The sequence below is a fragment of the Xenopus tropicalis genome, chromosome 1, assembly GCF_000004195.4.
Source record: "Xenopus tropicalis strain Nigerian chromosome 1, UCB_Xtro_10.0, whole genome shotgun sequence".
In the NCBI taxonomy this organism is placed as follows: Eukaryota; Metazoa; Chordata; class Amphibia; order Anura; family Pipidae; genus Xenopus; species Xenopus tropicalis.
Window position 1 is genome coordinate 165185597 of NC_030677.2, and position 20157 is coordinate 165205753.

Sequence of the window (20157 nt, forward strand, 5' to 3'; positions counted from 1 at the left end):
TAATTTATTTGCTGATAATATACATTCATATGAAACCAAACTATCCCAGAGGAAATCAAATGATCATTCTATCACTACAGTTAATGAATTACAGCAGTTAATAAATTACAACTCCTACCATGAAGAATCAGTGTGCAATGTCCCCTTAGTTGAACTTCCTTGAACATATACTGCAGGAAACAGCATGCAATTCCAATTCCTATAAAATTGCATTTACTAACTTGGCCACAAGGTGGGGCCTCAGTACTTGGTAGACTATTCCCTGACAAAACAACTTTTGCCAGAATATTTTGAACGCAAATTTCAAAGTTAAAGCATAGGAGTGTAATAAACTCATACATACACTGTATATAAATAAATTATATCATAAATAAGCATATTCAGTTACATGCAGTAGTTATATGCTTAAGTATGGCTTAAAGTAAGGACACCTATGCTAGATCCTTGCTATTCTTTCATATGTGAAAAGGCCACTTATCTACATACAAAATGAAAAGTACCAAAAAGACAATTTTTAAGTGCTTCTGAATGGAGTAACATCCATGTAAATGCTCAGTAGAACTGGGTCACATGACAGAGGCAGGTAGGAGACATATTGGAAACCTTCCTTGCACACCCTAGCGCTCCAGAAATGAGAGGCTGGGTACACAATGCTGGAGGGATCGGCACCCTCCCAAACAATTTGATAACTGAAAAGCCTTGCAAGTAGTGCAAGTCCTTGCAAATTTTATTGCGGAGGTGCAAAGTTTTGGGGCAAAGCAACCCCTTTATCAAGCAGTCCAACATCTTGGGGCAAAGCAACCCCTTTATCAAACTTGTGCAGATTACATAACTTATGCAAATACTTCTGCAACTTCCATATCAAGCAATTACAGTGCAGAGCAGGGGCAGGTAGGTAGGAAGGGGTTAAATTTAGGGCAAACGTGGCCAATATTTTGGTACTGAACACTTGTGTTTACGGGGGGGAACCATATAAATAACTTGTGCAGGCCCTAACGTTTCTGATGGCATCCCTGTCGGAGCCCACGAACAGATCTTGGCCTGGCATAACTATTGACAGAAGCATCCCTCAGAAATGTCAGATGCTTAATTTTAACTAACTAGAGAAGCTCAACATAACCATTTTAATTTATCTGTAATTTTCTACTGAAGCATAGGTTCCTAAGATGTCTTTTAAATAATCTGGTTATTGGAGATGCTTTTTTTTTAATGTGGTATAAATAAGTTTATCCAACTCTGTGACTGTTGGTCCAGGCGTTAATGGACCTGACGCCTACTGCAGTAAGCCCATTTCTGCAAGGCCTGCCTTATTATATTTAACTTCACCTGATTGAGGTAGGCTCTATCACAAGCTGTGGGGGCCCTTAAATGAGTTCTTTGCCCTGAGTCCTATTCCTGAGTCCTGTGGGTACATGGCCTACACTGAAAGTAAAGTCAGTAAAATATCTGCATTTTACCTTTGTGAGTGAGTACTTATTATCAGCATAAACTGAATTCCTCTTATGTACATAGTGAATAGACTATGTAGGGGTCTGATCTGATGTATTTTCTCTACACCACTCCTAGCACCACTCAACCTATCCCATGCTTATGTTCATGTTTGTTATACTGTTCACAAGTGCTGTGAAAAATAATTGCAATCCAAAAGCAAATTAGATTTATTTATTGGTATTAGGGCTGTGACACGCGGGGAGATTAGTCGCCGTGCAACAAATCTCCCTTGTTGCGGGTGACTAATCTCCCCAAAATGCCATCCCACTGGCTAGAATGTAAATCGGCGGTGGGATGGCATATGCGGCACTGCGATTTCCCAAAGTCGCGTAAGTTTCCTCTCAAGGCAACTTCCGCGACTTTCTAGCCGATGGCATTTCGGGGGGAAATTACTCGCCCAGCGACTAATCTCACCGTGTGTCACAGCCCTTACAGACCTAGAGATAATAAAGGAAGGGAGAAAGTAATTGCAGAACAAAGTGATGAAGAGGGCAGAGAGTGTTAATCTGTCAGACTGAAAGTGATGTAGCAAATTGTAAGGTCTCAGGCAACAGCACAAACAACAGAGTAAACGTACATAAATACAGGCGTACCTGCACATCAACATCTTTTTTTTTTCTTAATAATTCTTTTATTGAGCATTACAAAAAAAAATTGGGCACATTTGTAAAATGTAAAAACATTGCATTGGCCAGTTTTACATTGAAATAAAGAAAAATAAGAAATAATAAAAAATTTATATAAACCAAGTTAACAACGATGGTGCCATATTTCTTTCTATTGTATTCTGAGTTTTGTCCATTTATTTATGTCTATTCTATTTGGGAGGAATTTCGGAGGTACAGTGAGTATATATCAACCGAATCTATGTGTTTGCAGTGAAAGGGTCTAGTCAACAGTTGGGTCTAATTCTATCCAGGGTTCCCATAATTTATCTGGGCAGCCTCTTCTCATATAAGTGAGTTTGTAGAGCGGGATGGCCTTCTCTATCAGTTGTTCCCAAGAGTGTATTGGTGGTCCACCTCTAGATTTCCAGTAAATCGCAATTGCTTTTTTGGCATACATACACAGAATGGATAGTAATTTACTTTGTGCCTTTCTTGGTGTTATTTCCCCAAGTTGGTTGAGTAGTATAATTGCAGGATCCATTGGGAGTGCTATATCGGTTTTATCTTTTATCTGCTGGGTGACCTCTCCCCAGTAGGATTTAATTATGGGGCATTCCCATACCATATGGATGAAGTTTGCAGGCGTGTGTTGACATCTTGGGCAATTCTGTGATATACTGGCATTCATGTTGTGTAGTCGCTGTGGAGTGAGATAGGTTCTGTGTAAATAATTCAACTGAGTCATCTTGTCTTTGCTACTAATGGCCCCTTCAAAGGCTGAGTCTAAGATATCTACCCATTGCTCTTGAGTGAGGTCGTGGATATCCGTCTGCCATTTTGTATACAGTCTAGTCAGGGATACACTTCCAACTTGTATAAGCTGTGCATAAAAGCTTGAGAGAGGTTTCTTTAAAGTTTCACTGTGTATCATTGTTTCTATGTGGGTTGGGGTTGTTTCGATTGGAAAATGCCCAAATTGGGTTTCTGCAGCATGCCTTAGTTGTAAGTACCTGAAGAACATCCTATTAGGGAGTATGTATTTTTGTTTAAGTTCTGGGTAGGGAAGTAGTATTCCTTTCGCCATAATGTCTGCCAGGTACTTAATGTTGTATTGAGCCCATAGTTGTGGATCTGGTATTGATCTAAAATGTTTTAGATGGGGATTGCACCACAACGGAGTGTATTCCGAGTAGTGTTTTTGAGGTTTAAGGTAAAATCTATTGGTTGTTTGCCAGGCACTTAGTGTCGCCTTCATTAATGGGGAGGCCTTTTTTGTGTATGTTGTTCCCCTGTACAATAAGTTTTTTAGTTCCTCTAGTGAGCCCACCACCTGAGCTTCCAGGATAGTTGCTGCATTAGTTAGCGTGAGAACAGTCCAGTTTCTTGCTACATTGAGTTGTGCAGCCAAGTAGTATAAATATAAATTGGGAGCTGCCAACCCTCCCTGATTTGTTGGGTGCTGTAGTGTAGTTAAGGCAATTCTTGGGGGGGGAGCGGTTCCAGTACAGAGTAGTCAATAGTGATTTAAGTTTAGCAAAGGTGGATCTACGGATCAGGGTTGGGGCTTGTCTGAAGATGTATGTCAATTTTGGAAGTATGACCATTTTAAATAGGTTTATACGTCCTATGAGTGATAAGGGGAGATTTGCCCATATTTCAGTTTTGGCCTCTATCAGCTTGGGTATATGTTAAGCTCAACAAATTTGTTTAGGTTAGCATGCACCCAGATTCCCAGATATTTAAAGGACTCCACCCATTGTAGACCATGAGTCTGTTTGGGGGCCTGTTGTGGTCGAGGGTCAATTGGGAATAGGACCGACTTGTCCCAATTAATTTTGAGGCCTGGGTAATTAGTGTGGGTATTGTTTGTAATACCAGTGCCAGTGCTTGATCTGGGTTGGGCAGATAAATTAGGGTGTCATCTGCGTACATTGAGATAATTTCTTTATTGGGACCTAGTTTTAGTCCTTCTATGCCATTTTGGGTTTTTATACGACAGGCCATGGGCTCCATGGCTAGTGCGAATAAAAGTGGAGAGAGGGGGCATCCCTGCCTAGTACCTCTGCTTATGGCGAGGGGTGTTGATATTTTAGTGTTAGTTCTTACTTTAGCTGTTGGGAGGTGGTATAGTTGATGTATGTGGGATGTATTTCACCCTTTTCATGGTAGCCCACAGGTACTCCCACTCTACTGAATCAAAGGCCTTCATGTTATCTAGCGAAGCTACTAGCCTAGTACCTGGGTTGTCGTGTGTGACTGATATGTTTGTAAAAAGCCTCCTTATATTGATGTCAGTTGTGCGGCCGGGCATAAAGCCTGTTTGGACAGGGGATATTACTTTAGATAAGTGTTTTGCTATTCTAGTTGCTAATACCTTTGCTAAGATTTTTGCGTCTGCATTGATAAGCGAGATTGACCTATAGGAGGAACATTCGAGGGGGTCCTTGCCTGGTTTCAGAATCAGCACAATAAGGGTCTCTTTCATTGAGTTGGGTAAAGGTTTTGCACGTCAACATCTTACTAATGTAGACACCCGTGTACCACCATTGCCCCTAAGGGAGACCCATTGAACAATGTATGCATTTAATGTACGTCACTTACTAATCCCCTGAGAGCTGTGTCTGTGTATAAGGATCCCAGTTGCGCCTTGTTCTTCTACTGATTTCTCCTTTGCTGCTTAGTTTTTTCATTATGGTTCTGTTCAACTTTGTGCCAGAAAAAAACAAAACTCTGTCAGTATCCAGGCTGGAACAGACAGACTAAGGACTGGAATATAACCAGAAAACAAAGCAACAATTCTATGGAAAAATGGTAAGACAAAAAAAAGAAAAGGAAATCAAAGATAAAAGAGGGCTGAACTGAAATAAGGCAAGTGGTAATGGACTGGAAAACAATGGGAACAGGCAAAGAGTCCTTGATAATCAATTAGAACGAGAGCCATCGATTATATGTGAGAACTGCTGCTCTAGGCCCTGAAAACATTTATTCATCAGAGCAGGTGTTGAAGCACCCAAGGAAGAATTAGGAGCCACGAAGCACTAAGATATCTCTGTCATTTAGTAAAAATCTTGTTTTTCAAGGACCTAATAAATGTTTTGTGTGATACTGCCAATTCTTGTGTTATCTTTTTGGCATCAGATGGACAAAGTCAATGGGGACCAGCGTCTTTCCTGCAGCCCAGAGGGAATCTGAGGAATGGGAGCTGTGGGCCTCCTATAAGTTTCTCTAACAACATATGGCTTTATTTAATGATTTTGTTTGCTCTGCAGCAAGAGATACATCATTTGCTAAACTGTTTCACTTTCTAACCATGGGGGCATTCCTGTCTGATTCTCTAGTGTCAACTGACCACAATTTCCTGAGTTTAATTATCTGTGACATGAAAAATGTCTAACTTTTGTACGAAGCACATTAGGTTCTATATGTAACATGAAATGTACAACTTCATTAATGCAGGAGACGATTTACTAGAAAATTCCCCCTGATACTCATTTTGCTCCTCTTTTATACTCATTTTGCTCCTTTTACTAGATTAGATTATAGCCCTTCAATGGAAGAAATATTTAGGGCCTTCCCTTTGGGAAGGATAAGTACATAATATTTTTAGGTCAGGCACTAAATAGGTCAGTTCTAACACTCTCTGCATGCTGCATCACTTAGGCCTGATGGCAGATCAACAACAAGCTGAGCAGTGGCTCACTGGGTGAGATATAGAAAAATGTAGATGGTGTGCTTCTGATGCAGATTTCCTAAGCCTAAAAAGTAACTGATTCTATAGAATGTTAAAAAGTAAGCATGTACATACCTAACTTAGGACCAGGGTTGGGACTAGGGATAGGCAGGAAAAGCACCTGTTTAGGGAGCAGGGCTGTATTGCAGAAAGTTTATTGTAGTTCAGCAAATTATATTATTTATTGTAGTAGGCACAGCAGCACCCTATCTGATTGGTACATCAGCTGCCCCTTATCTTTGTGTTACCAGCTCTACTTCCACAACTAACTCTTCCAGACAGGGTGTAATGGTATGGTCGGACAGTGAAACAGGGTGCCAAAGATAACTACTTATGTCTTGGGTGCCAAAGCCCCTTGGCTCAGCTTTGATCAAGACACTGTGGATATATAAGATACTAAAAATACATATATAGATTGTTGTGTATTTGTTGGCATGGAAGTTGCAGCACTTATTGTCTGAGTGTGCACCATTTCCTTTGTGTAAACAGTGGAACCAGTACTATTATGGATAGGTGGTACCACTGACTATAAAGCAGTTTTGTATGGACAGTTGTCTAAATCAAAATGGAAGGATGGATTTGCAGGCCTTCGCGCATGATTCTATACAGAGTGAGCTTGAACTTAACTTATCAGAAGCTTCCATATACAGGTATATCCAGAAACCCGTTATCAAGAAAGTTCCGAATTATGGGAAAGTCATGCCCCATCAACTTAATCTTAATCAAATAATTCACATTTTTTAAAATTATTTGCTTTTTCTTTGTAATAATAAAAAAGTACCTTGTACCTGATACCAACTGATATATAATTAATCCTTACTGGAGGCAAACAAATCCTATTGGGTTTATTGAAAGTTTAAATGATTTTTAGTAGGTATGAAGCTCCAAATTACAGGTACCAAGCATTTGGCATAACAGGCCCTATACTTGTAATAGTTTTGAAGTAGCTTTTTGGTTCCCTTGTTAAATACATATTCTTTCTGCCCAGTTTTTTTTACACCTACATGAGCTTTAATAATTTACTAACAAAACTGCCGCAGGATCCACCAAATATGCTCACAGAACCTTCCTGATGTAAAATTTTCTGTGACTTTGCTATTAGAACAAAACTACAAGAATGTAGGGTTGCCACATTTTCAGGAAAAAAAATACTGGCCTTCCTATATGTTTGTTTCCCATTAATAACATTGGCATCAAGCTTCATTTTTACTGACCAGGCCAGGTGGCAACCCTACATACACCCAAAGATCTTAGGAGTCATGGAGAGGGATTGTTATAACAATAAGCATGAAGATCTTTGCATAATGATAATGCAATTACTCTTTGTCCTGCTGCCTGCAAATGGTTAAGCATATCTCTGCCTTCCTCTATGCTCCCACTGCACATTATACAGACATAGTCCCCTAGGACCATTTTTTTTACCTGTCCCTGGCTATTCCAGGTGATTAGGGGACTACAGAATTTCATATAGATAATTTCACACAGACAATACATTCCACCCAGCTAATAAACTAACAAATAAAAGAAATAACAAATAAAAGCAGTGCAGCTGATTATCAGCTATATTAAAGGCTTACAGTGCAATATTATCCTATGAATTTGACATTTTGTAGAACTGCAGGGCCTGACAGGAAGCCTTTCGTTAAAGGTGGTATTTATACTTGTCACACTAGGCAACTTTAGCAAGGGTTTTAATCAGCCATGAGGGGACGGGACAGTGACACAATAGGGGCAGGGATTTAGGGTGAAGACACACAGAGCTACTTAGTAGCAGCTACTTGACACAGCTGCTAAATGCCAGAAAATATCCTGCAATATCCTCGTAGAGACAATTATCAGTAATGATCAGGATTGACTATTTTTTAGCCGTGACAAGTAGCTGCTACCAGGGTCAGACTGGGCCAGAAGCTGTTAAAAAACCCGGTGGGCAAGCCGGCCCAGACCCAGTCCCCCCGGGCACTCCCCAGGGCCGCTAATAGCTGTCTCCTGAGGGAATATAGCTATACATATTGTAAGCGTGCTTGGGGGAGAGAGTTAGGCGGCCGGCGGGGGTCCCTAGGATGTGCGTACGGGCTGACGCAGGGGCCCCTTGGGGGGGCCAAGGGGGCCCTACAGGCCAACCCTGGCTGCTACTAGTAGCTCTGTGTGTCTTCATTTGGGGAATAACTTGTACTAAGTGTGCCAGTGGTGGAGGGGTGAGAGATTAGATTGCCGGTAATGCTAGGCCATTGAAATATTTGCAACTAAATATTATAATATATCTGGTTCTCAGAAATGTTTACATATTTGTTCATGCACTGACATGTATTATACTGTATATATGCACTGGCTTGAGATGTGTAAATCTGAGAGTGGCACAAGGAGAGGGTCTAATATGAGGGATGGTACTGAAAGGGGGTCTGACATGAGGGACAGCACAGGGAGAAAGCTTTGTATAAGGGGTAAGAATGATGTTTGACAGCTGAAAAAGTAATGCCATAAAGATATATTTTTTTTTTTTAATGAATTCTTTAGGGACCTTTAAATTGCAAACCAGAGAGATGCAGTATCTGTACTAAAAAGTTATGCTTTTAAAAATCACCAAAAGGTAAAGACTAATTATATACTGCAATAGTATACTACTGCTTACATCATGATAAAAAAAAATATCTGGAACAACCCCAAGGGAAATTCTGCCCTGTATGCTCGTCTGAAGTCTGCTTAGTATCCAGTTGCTCCAGTATATCTCCAGCAAGAGATAGTTTTCTGATGTACAACTGGATTCAAATGATCAGGTTGGAAACAGGGAACCAATAAACCAAGCTCTGTGAATTTCCTGCAAGTGTTCAGCATGCACTGAGGAATCCTACTTCATTGCCCAGGCTGCACTTTAGCAGCACTCTATTGGTATCAGTTATTGAGCACAAATTGTAGCTAAAGGAAATCATATTGCATTGTACAGAAATAAGAATGAGAGATTTCCCCAGTATGTGCCTGAAACCCTTTCCTTCAGACCAGTAAATATATCTGGGTGCCTGGGTGCTTTAAGTACATTTAGCCAAAAGAATAATGTTTCATTTTCTCCACAGGCAAGCGACCTAACTGTTTTGGGTTTCAAAACCTTTTTTTCCCATGCAAACGTTATCAAAGTATTCATTCAACGCAGAGACAGTTGTGTCTCAGTTTACACATAAATAGATCTCTACTGTGGGCCTGAAGCTTGTGAGAAAGTACATCTAAGATCTGAGATTAGCAGAACCGCAGCAGCAGAATGGCAGTGTGAGTCCGGTCTCCTATTGCGTAGCCTAAGATCCTACAAAGGCTGTTTCAAACAAAGCGAGATCAGTGATAGCTTATGTCAGAGAATGATGGAGAATCCCTTTACAGAGTCTGGGAGTGAGATGTGCTGCTGCCAAACCCATTTTAATCTATGGAAAATGTGTAGCAACATTTCCAGAAAAATATAATTTGCTGAATACATTTTATTATAATGGCTATTTATAGGACACTCTTGTTTGGGACAGACTATATTTTTGCAGGTAAACAAATATGGATAATACAATTTAAAAAAAAAAAAAAAAGGTCAAGATTAATGTCATAAACATATTTTTCAGAATTTTTAAGGGAATGACCCATAGTTTTGCTGCTTCTACTTATCCATACTATGCTTGCTGTTGCACTGACCCTTACTATAGACGTTCCTACAGTACGCTTTCACTCAGTAAGGCTAATGCCAGACGTGGCATTTTTAAGCTGCATATTTTCTCTGCCTAAAAACGCCGCACAATCCACACAGCCCCTGACTATGGCGTTTTTCAGCCTAGTACTGGTGACGTAGCAAATCCTGTTTCCCATGGTGCTAATAGTGCAAAATAGTAAAAACGCTGCATATTTCCTCAAGGTCTGGCAGCTGCCTTTGTGTACACATAGGAATAGGTTGCTGTGCAAATAACGGCGTATTTCGGCAAATGAATGTCCGTGGTAACGTGTATTCTAGCGTATTTACATATAGTGTGTTTTCCATCGAGACTGTTTAAGTTATTTCTATGGATGATGATATTGTGCGTTTTCAGCCGCCGAGAGAATTAGAAAATACGCTGCGTAAAAACGCCACGTCTGGCATTAGCCTAAGACCAGGGTAGTGGCACTCAGCTGGGACATCCATAAACAGATAATAGCTCATATGCGGCTTTTGATATGATCATACTATTTCTAGCATGCCTCTAGACCTCTAGGTCTAGGGGTCCTGATTTTAAATCTGAGGAATATCCAAAATGAATATCCAAAATCCAAAATTGCAACATTTAGTATTAATGGCCAAAAAACAGAATTTGCCACAGTTTACTAGCAGAAAATTCCTCAGCTCTGTATTTACTTGTATAGGATATTTTTGGGCATATAGATCATGGGTAAAAAACAGACCACATTTTTATTCATATACCAATGCAAAAATCACATGCAAGTGTATAGAAGGTTAGGGAGTTTCCCCTTGGTGAACTGTTTACTGTTTTTATAAATTTTTTATAAACCTTTTATTTTCCCTGTGTCTATGTGGGTTATCTCTCTGTATTTTTGTCCCACACTCAGAAAATATAAGTTGTGCTCACCACTAAATTTTAAACCATTAGGCAACGAGGCTGTAACCACAAAATTCATACAAAGAAAAGAATTAATCTGCACTAACAATATATTGCAATATACTTCAAGCTGGCCAAATATGCAGTTAACAAATGGCAACCATTTGGGCAGTACTGCCGCTCCCTAGACGCAGAGTATGCAGTCTGCGTAGGGCACAAACAGACCAAGTAATCATCGGCGGCTGCGGCTCCTTCTCTCTTATGCGGCAGCGACAGGCCCTTTTATAAGGTTGCGCCCGTGCGTATGACGTCACCTTACAGAAGTGCCTGTTGCCGCGGCATAAGAGAGAAGGAGATGACTTGGTCTGTTGGGGGGTACTTTCTATGGGGGCACTGTGTGTGGGGGCTACTGTCTATGGGGGGTACTGTCTATGGGTTGTACTGTCTATGGGGCAATTGGGGCATTGTGTATGGGGGTACTTTCTATTGGGGGCACTGTTTATGGGGGCAATTGGGGGCACTGTGTGTGGGGGCTACTGTCTATGGGGGGTACTGTCTATGGGGTGTACTGTCTATGGGGCAATTGGGGCACTGTGTATGGGGGCACTTTCTATTGGGGGCACTGTTTATGGGGGCAATTGGGGCACTGTGTGTGGGTGGTACTGTGTATGAGGCAATTGGGGCACTGTGTGTGGGGGCTACTGTCTATGGGGGTACTTTCTATGGGGCAATTGGGGGCACTGTTTATGGGGGAAATTGGGGCACTGTGTATGGGGGCACTTTCTATTGGGGGCACTATGTGTGAGGGGTACTGTCTATGGGGGGTACTGTGTATGAGGCAGTTGGGGGCACTGTGTGTGGGGGATACTGTCTATGGGGGGTACTGCCTATGGGGCAATTGGGAGCACTGTTTATGGGGGCAATTGGGGCACTGTGTATGGGGCACTTTCTATTGGGGGCACTGTTTATGGGGACAATTGGGGCACTGTGTATGGAGGCACGTTCTATTGGGGGCACTGTGTGCGGGGGCTACTGTCTATGGGGGGTACTGTGTATGAGGCAATTGGGGGGTACTGTCTATGGGGCAATTGGGGGCACTGTTTATGGGGGAAATTGGGGCACTGTGTATGGGGGCACTTTCTATTGGGGGCACTGTTTATGGGGACAATTGGGGAACTGTGTATTATTATAAATGTTTTATTTAAAGTGTAATTTTAGTTTGTATTTTTTGCTAAAGAGCTACAATTGTAATTTATAAATGATACAATTTATTTATGCATGTACTTTTATTTGAATAAAGTTCTATTTTGGCCCCTATAGTAGGTGTTTTTTATTATTATTTTATTTTTACTTTACTTTTATTTTACAAAAGTTAATCTCTGCTTAGGGCACCCATTTGGCCAGCAGCAGCCCTGCATTTGGGGGTTTTAACCTTGAAAGCAAGCAAGTTGCTGGTAAAACTCAGAAAGCAAGCAAGTTTTCTAGGCTCCACGGAGATCACCTGACTGTAGCTGGGAAGGGTGGGAGCTATAACATGCAGCAGGCCACTGATCCTGTATAAATTATAGCAAAAAATTTGTGCTCACAACTACTTTCTAAACCATTAGGCAGGTGTGCAATAAGGCTGTGAGGCCAGATTAAATATATTGCATTAAATGGACAAACTGCTTTGGCGAAGGGCATTTTTAGTAGCTTAATGCTTAATGCTGTGAATGTTTTCACAGTGTGCCTAGCTGCAGTTGAATTAAATACACATTATAAATGTGTTATCCTTTGCATGATTGCATCACTATAGCTATAGCATTGATGGCAGTATCATTAGGCAACTTATACTGGTACCATGGAATAGGCAGCATTTCTCAACTAGTAATAATTAATAAAGTACAAGGGCTGGCGGTTAGGGCTACATGTACTATAGGTCTCATCCCACAGGCCCAAATTGTAATGCAGGTTTAAGGTTTCATTTCCTATGTGGTTTGTGCATACTTCCCAACTGTCTCGATTTTCGCGGGACAGTCCCTCTGTTAACAGCCCAACCTGCAGTCCCGGATTCTTACTGAAAAGTCCCTAATTTCCCCTTGATCTCCTGCACTGAGAGCCAAAAAAGATAAAATGTTTCTCAAACTGAATTAATTAGGTAGCTTTCGGCAGAGAGCCCAGAAACTCAAGAAGCTACACCTGCACTTAGATACAATTGTAACTAATAAGCTAAACAGGTCTCTAGGGGGAACTGAGATTTGCAGCTCAAAAGGCAATTTCACCTTTTTATCAAAATTGTGTGTAAACACATAAAACAACCCCAAAACTCCCAGAAATGTGTTCAAACTTTAAATACCCTGTCAAATTTAGTAAAATGAGAGTGGTATTTAGGGGGTGTGGTCACAAAAATGGGCGTGACCAAAAACATTTTTGCTGCGCTACGAGCACCATTTCTTTTTTGTGCCTCTTTCCATTTTTCAAATGTTGGGAGGTATGGTTTATGTACTACCTGCTCCGCACTCCCACTGCCTGGTGCCTGCTACTGGAAACCTGACAGGAATTTTCCAGCAGACCTTTTGAAATCTTTACAGTTTTTCAAAGTGAGGAGGAAAAAGCAAGCTGCAGTGCATTTTTTCTTATAAGATCAGTACTGAACTACCTCCAAGGCTTTATTTCACAAAAGGTAAACAAAAAATACCAGCATTCCTATAGTTTTATCTTTTTTCCTTATTAATAACATTGGCATCAAGCATACTTTTTAGCAGCAAGTCCAGTATAATAACAGCCAGCTGGCAACCACATAAACAGATTTTATCAGGCAGGGGTGATGTAAGAGGTGTGGTAATAGTGCAATGGGGAATGGCTAGGGTATAAAGAGAGCACAAGCATCCAATCTATGTCTGCTGGATAAAATGTAAAAATGGTCATGTAAGTATAAAATAGGTTTTATTTATTACTGCTCAGGAACATTCTATTATACAAATCACTTAGTCCAGCTCAGGGAATATATCACACCCCCCCACCCCCCCACCCCCCCAGCCAAAGTCCCACAATGTTTTTAAAAGGCTTCAGGCCATGCAAGAATATAGGACCCAATGGTTAAATAAAGATATACAGTATGTTAAGACATCTCAATATGCAATTGTGGTAAAAAGTCTGACCTCTGGCCACAAGCTGTCATCATACAATTCCCTTCAAACCTCATGTCAAGTCCCACCTTATTTAAATGATTCATTTACAGAGATTGTATCGCTATTTTGGGGGGGAAAGGTGTTGCTGAGCTCTTCTAGTAGATTCAAATGAGTTGTCTGGCTGTGTCTGGGTCATGTTTTTTTTTCAAAAGTTACTTAAGGCCCCCATACATGGGCCGATAGAAGCTGCCGATATTGGTCCCTTGGACCGACTTGGCAGCTTATCTGCCCGTGTAGGAGCAGAAATGATCGGGCTGGCCAACCGATATCTGGCCTGAAATTGGCCGGATATCGATCGGCCAGGTTAAAAGATTCAGTCGGATCGGGGGCCGCATCAGCTCGTTGATGCAGTCCCCGAACCAACTGCCCCATTGCCGCCTACATAATCCGGTCGTTTGGCCCCAGGGCCAAACGATTGGATTATTTTTTTTTTTAACTTCAAGCTCCCCGATATCGCCCACCTGTAGGTGGGGATATCGGGGGAAGATCGGAGCGGATCTTACCGTGTATGGGGACCTTTAGTTTCAGTCATCGGTGTCTTATCTGTATTGGATAAGTCTCACAAATAGCAACTGAAAGTGGAAAACCACATTTTTAAAGCAGTAGATGTGTAACATTATGTCTTGAAAATAAATGTTAACAGTTAGCAATGAATCTTAGTCAGTATAGCCTTAAAAAGGGCAATATTAAAAATTCAACTTATATTCATAACACGTGTGCATTGCAATATATATATATATATATATATATATATATATATATTTATGTTAAAACATAATGCTAAATGATGTCTCATTCAGTCAGAGCAAAACACTCAAACTGAATTACAAAACTCCCAAGTAATTACCTATAGTAACAGTGTCATTTTTGCGTTTTTTGCATTAAGGCCCTGTTTGTCTTTAAGTTAACTTTTAGTATGTTTACAGAAATTACACACCGGAGTGCTACAGTAAAATGAATTGCAGATTAAAACCTTAAAACATGAATTTCTACATCATACTTAAAGTTAATTTAAAGGGAACCACCCCTTTAATGAATATACAACAAGAGAAAAATATAAATATTTGAGAAAGCCTGTGTATTGGTATCACACTAGGATAGCATTCTTAGGGGCATATATGTTAGAACTGGACACCACAGTAAAATGCCGCTATTCTGAATAAATGTATGTAGGGTTCTCAAGATATATTTATCAAAGAGTGAACTCTTAGCTTTACCCACTCATAAACCAATTTTTAAAAATCTCATAACGTATATAAAGAGCAGCAGAATTTCACTTTGGCCTACTGTAGTGAGTTCTGATTTTGCTAAATATATCCCATAGGATGCAAGTCATCCTGAGACATGTTGCTACAAAGTCACTTGTAGAGCTGCCTACTAAGCTCACTGCCATAGTGTGTTTAGCCTGATCAAATTGAATAGGCTTCCCCTACAAGGCGGAATAGGAACAGAGTCACATTCAGCCCCCTCCCAGTTTTTACAGCTTTACAGCAAATCTTAACCTCTGCTTTACTTTAATATACACATGGGAAAACTATATCCAGATATGTACAAGTCCATCCCCTTTTATGTTTTAGGCTTTTGTAAAGTTTGTAGCATATGGGGCATAGTTTGATCACTGTGCATACATGAAACCATTGAAAGAAATGATTTTTAATTTAAGATTTGGAAAAAAAAATATTTAATGTGCTTAGTCACAATACAGTCTGTTCACCTTTCTGTGATTTTTACATAAGAAATAAAAGACTACAATAACCTACCATAGCTCTGATATACAGGATAAACAATCTCTATATAATATTGAATTAGCTGGGCCAGATAAGACAATATTATTATGAATTGGCAGACAAAATAATCACATTGTACCCCCCTGGTTTAATCAGTGTTTCCTTTCCATGCTAAAAGGTAACATATAAGAATAATCTTACCAGTTATAGAGCTGACCACTACGACCAAAATTTTTATACAGTAGCTGTATGTCATTTCATTTTATTTGCTGTTACAGAGGTTGAGGTTAGTTTGGAACCTAGAAAGGGAATCATAATCTACAAGTCTTGAGCTGCAGATTCCAACACCCCAGCATTACCCACAAATAACAAGTAGATAACAAGTCTAATTCCTAGCAATGTCATTCAGTGGCTACTAAAGCAAATGAAGTACTGTATTGTATAAAAAAGCGCATTTACTCAAGGGATGAAAACAGAATTTTGCCTCTTTATGGTTAAAGACACACAGAGCTGCTAATAGCAGATACTTGCCACAGCTACTAAAATAGACAATGCTGATCATTTACTGATAATTGTCTCTTTGTCTGTTTTAGCACAGGCAATTCTCAGTATTGTCTATAGCAGGGTATTTGTTGGAGTTTAGTAGCCACGGCAAGTAGCTGCTACTAAGTAGCTCTGTGTGATAAAGAGGAGGCTGGTATTTGATTTTTTAAAAAATGTTAAGCCACAAATAATTATGCTCCAAGAGACTCACCTGACAGGCAACAAAACCTTAGCCCTAAAAAGGGCATGGATAGGCCCCACGTACCACTCCATCTACTCAAACTACTCTAGAGGGGTCTCAATCTTAATTAGCAAATCATGCCCGTTCACAACTAAAAAAGTAATCCTAGATGGAGAAGGGAAATTTATTATACTGCACGGTGCAATAAATGGGAAAACAATCACTTTAGCAAATATATACATCCCACCCCCCTTTCAAGATGAGACTCTATATGCTATAATGGGGAAAATTATGTCTCTCCCTGCAGCACCCATTCTGTTAATGGGTGACTTTAACGCCATAACGGATGCGAACTTAGATAAACTATCTGCACCAAAATCTACCAATCAGGCCTTTGTCAGGTGGGTCTCTACATATGGTCTGATAGACCTGTGGAGAAGCAGGAACCCGGGGGAAAAACAATTTACCTGTTACTCTGCGGGATACAACTCTTTATCCAGAATTGATCTAGCACTGGGAACCACAGACATTAACAAACAGATACAAGGGGTAGAAATACTGACTAGAGGTATATCTGATCACTCCCCGATATTATTAACACTGACTACCTCACCTAAACCAGCAGATAGAATCTGGCGTTTAAGCCCATACTGGGCCAACCATGAAGCCATGGCAGAAAACATCCAAAACTGTATTGACACCTATCTAGCAATCAATAAACAGGACACCCCCCCGGACACCACTTGGGATGCATTGAAAGCGTACATAAGAGGGGAGTTTATAAGTAGTATAAAGGCACATAACCTAAATACAGAAGCAGAAATCTCCCATAAGTCCCAACTAGTGAAAGAATTGGAAGCAATATATGTATCTGACCCCACAGACAACAACAAACAGAAATGGCAGCAATGTCAAGAAGCTCTAAATATAGCCCAATTAGAACAAACCAAAAAACATATACTGTTCCAAAAGGCAAATATATTCGAACATGGGGACAAAACAGGGAAACTCCTCGCGATGATATCCAAGGATGATACCATTAGCATCTCCATATCAGCAATAAAATTGCCAAACGGTCAAATCACCTCTTCACCTACAGAAATAAATCAGGCCTTTAAAGACTTCTATTCAGAACTATATACAACCAAACTTCAGGCAACACCAGAAAATCTCCAATTATATTTAGACTCCCTACAGCTCCCTTCAATCCCACCAATAGCAAAACAACAGATCACACAGGACATTACACCGTCAGAAATAGAACAAGCTATAGCAGCCTTGCCCTCGGGGAAAACGCCAGGTTTAGATGGCATACCAGGCGAATGGTACAAACGACATGCCAAAAAACTAGCACCCACACTGGCCCAATTATACAATGGGATACAAAATGGAAACGCACTACCGCAATCGATGAGGGAAACCTTGATAGTTCTCATACTCAAACCAGGAAAGGACCCACTGTTATGCTCCTCCTACAGGCCCATCTCACTAATAAACGTAGATGCCAAAATTCTAGCAAAGGTGCTAGCTAACAGACTAACCAAATATATTACAGGTTTAATATCTCCAGACCAGACAGGCTTTATGCCAGGAAGGTCAACTGACACCAACATCCGAAGACTCTTTACAAATTTATCAATAAAGCATGACAACGGTGGGGAAAGGATAGTGGTCTCCCTAGATAATGAAAAGGCCTTCGACTCCGTGGAGTGGAAATATCTATGGGCCACACTCAAAACAATGAGAATACCCCCCACATTCATAGCCTGGATCCAGGCACTATACACCTCTCCAATAGCCAAAGTACGCACCAATGCTACCCTATCTAATTTCTTTCCAGTAAGCAGGGGCACTAGACAGGGATGTCCCTTATCACCCCTACTCTTTGCCCTTGCAATGGAACCACTGGCATCCCGTCTTAAATCAACACAAGAGGTTGAAGGACTCAAACTAGGCAGCCTAACAGAAACAGTATCCATGTACGCAGATGACACCCTTCTATATCTAGCTAATCCGCACCACGTTCTATCCTCGGCTTTAGACATCATAAATGATCACACCTCTTTTTCCGGCCTAAAAATAAACTGGACCAAATCAGTTATCCTCCCAATAGATACTTTCCCCAACCCGCCCAACCAAATACACCAGCTAAAATGGGTAAATTCATTTAAGTACCTAGGGGTATGGATCCATAGAGATCTCACAAAATACACAGAACTAAATATCAGTCCGATTATGAGATACTTAGAAAACAAAACAGAAGCATGGAAGCGCCTACCCCTTAACCTAATGGGAAGAATAAACCTGTTTAAAATGGTAGTCATCCCTAAGCTAACATATATTTACAGGCAATCCCCCATAACAATTCCCCAAACAACCTTTCGCAAACTTAAAAGTCTAATGGTATCACTCTTCTGGAATGGGGAACAACCCCGAATATCCCTACAGACACTACAACTCCCAACCACTGGGGGGGACTAGCAGCCCCAAATCCATATATGTACTATCTAGCCTCACAGCTAGTTACGGCATGGAGATGGACCTCACCATCCACGACTAACGCAGCCACATTGCTTGAAGCACAGATTATGGGGTCACAGGAGAATTTACAAAACCTGTTATATAGGGGTATAAAATCTACCAAAAAAGCCACTCAACCAATGAAAGCCACGGTTAACGCATGGAAGAAGGTATCACAAACCTCTCCGATAGCACAACCACACTGCTCACAGTATACCCCCATATGGCATAACCCTAACTTGGAGCAATTTCAAACAATACCTGACCCTAAACTGTGGACCCGCTACAACATTAAATACATATCGGATATTATGCCAAAGGGTACACTACTCACCTTCCAAGAATTGAAACAATCCTTTTCACTATCCAACACCATGCTTTTTAGATACTTACAATTACGCCATGCCACAGGAACGCAATTTGGAGGTCAAACAGTGGATATAACCCCAAAAACCATTGAGACGCTAACTCATATAGAAGACCTTAAAAAACCTCTCTCAGCATTCTATGCACAATTGATGAGGGCAAGTAGCACAAATCTTACCAAGCTATATGAGAAGTGGCAAAGAGACATCCCACAGCTCACCCCCGACCAATGGGAGGACATACTAGAGTCAACATTTGAAGGGATCATTAGTAGCAGAGATAGACTAACACAACTGAAGTACCTCCACCGTACTTATATGACACCTCAAAGATTGTATAAAATGCATCCAGACCTAGGACAAGAATGTCCCAGATGCGGTCACTCCCCGGCAGATTTCCTACACATGGTGTGGAGTTGTCCACGATCACAACGGTTTTGGGGGAAAGTAGCAAAGGTTATAAAGGACAGAACAAATCTTGTACTTCAGCTAGACCCAACAGTAACCCTATTAAACCAAGTTGAGGATCTATCACCCAAAAGGGCGGAAAGAACACTAATTCAAATACTATGTATGTATGCCAAAAAAACGATTGCCCTATATTGGAAGTCGCCAGAGGGCCCCAGAGTGGCAGCATGGGAATCTATGATTGATAAGGCTATACCTCTATACAAGCTAACTTACATAAGGAGGGGGTGCCCTCAAAAATTTGAAAAAATATGGTCATCATGGATAGACACAGAACCCTCCTAAACACTGGAGGTTAAGGAAGACCCCACACCCAAACCCCCCCTTAGATAGCCCTCATACAGAGATACAAGGGGAAAAGGCAATAGCAATACCTCAATAACACACAGAAAGACAAGCTACTAGCCAAAACAAAGGTTGTAAGATGAATAATACATGAACAAAAATAAAAAAGAAAGACACTGCAATAGTTATGTTATTAACTTACTTTATTTACTTTATGTACAATGAACAAATGCCAATTGAAACAAATGTTGTAAACTATGTGCATTTAATTTTCAATAAAAGAATTGTTAAAAAAAAAAAAAGTAGCTCTGTGTGTCTTCACCCTGTAGGTCTCTGGTAAGGCCTCACCTTGAGTATGCAGTGCAGTTTTGGGCTCCAGTCCTTAAAAAAGGATTTTAATGAGCTGGAGAGAGTGCAGAGACAACTAAACTGGTAAAGGGGGTGGAAGAGTTAAACTTTGAGGTTAGACTGTTGAGGTTGGAGTTGTTTTCTCTGGAAAAAAAAAAGGCCCTT

General features: G+C 40.6%; 1 protein-coding gene across 2 annotated transcripts in view; it reads right to left on the reverse strand.

Moving 5' to 3' along the window:
* ksr2 (kinase suppressor of ras 2) overlaps positions 1–20157 on the reverse strand; it is a 184351-nt gene that overhangs the window by 145678 nt on the left and 18516 nt on the right. The gene's annotated exons all lie outside the window — the stretch shown is intronic.